This window comes from Littorina saxatilis, unplaced genomic scaffold (assembly GCF_037325665.1).
Source record: "Littorina saxatilis isolate snail1 unplaced genomic scaffold, US_GU_Lsax_2.0 scaffold_1026, whole genome shotgun sequence".
NCBI classification, from domain to species: domain Eukaryota; kingdom Metazoa; phylum Mollusca; class Gastropoda; order Littorinimorpha; family Littorinidae; genus Littorina; species Littorina saxatilis.
The window spans coordinates 6,895-7,500 of NW_027127807.1; positions in this window are offsets into that span (position 1 = coordinate 6,895).

Consider the following 606-nt stretch of genomic DNA (forward strand, 5'->3'; position numbering starts at 1 on the left):
TATTCAACCCCTGAGTCATCGTGGACCCGTGTGACCCACTTTCCTTTTTTCACAATTTAGTCGTCAGTTTGTGGTTTCAATGCGACTCGATTTATCTGCAATAGCGCGTTATTGTGTACCTCTGAATCTAAAATGCAACAACCACTGCGAGTCACACTTACTTATTGGCGGCGGTTGGCTTCAAAGAAGCCAGCGATATGCAGAACATTCGTCTGCTTGGGCAAACACGACCTTGCGTGACCTGCTCCCTTTTTTCACACTTTCAAAACTTCGAATTGTACTGATCTTGTCCTGGTGAAAAAATAATTCTTTTATGATTTAAGAATGTTTGTGTAACAAGCTGTCAATTTATTATTTAGATTTTAAAAGTTAGGTCTAGCGCCAAAACAAGGCGTCCGATTTGTCTCATTGTAAATCCGGCTGGCCACGCAAACATAAATTCTTTGACAAATGCTCGCTCTTTATGGAGGGCACCGAGGATGTTCTCTAGCTTTAAGAGTTTAAACGAAAGGGTGTTTATACTGTGTGTAAAAGCCTGACAGTGTATGTGACCAGAAACCGGGGGTTTACGGGAGGCTTTAAACACAGTTCCGATAGACTCAAAGT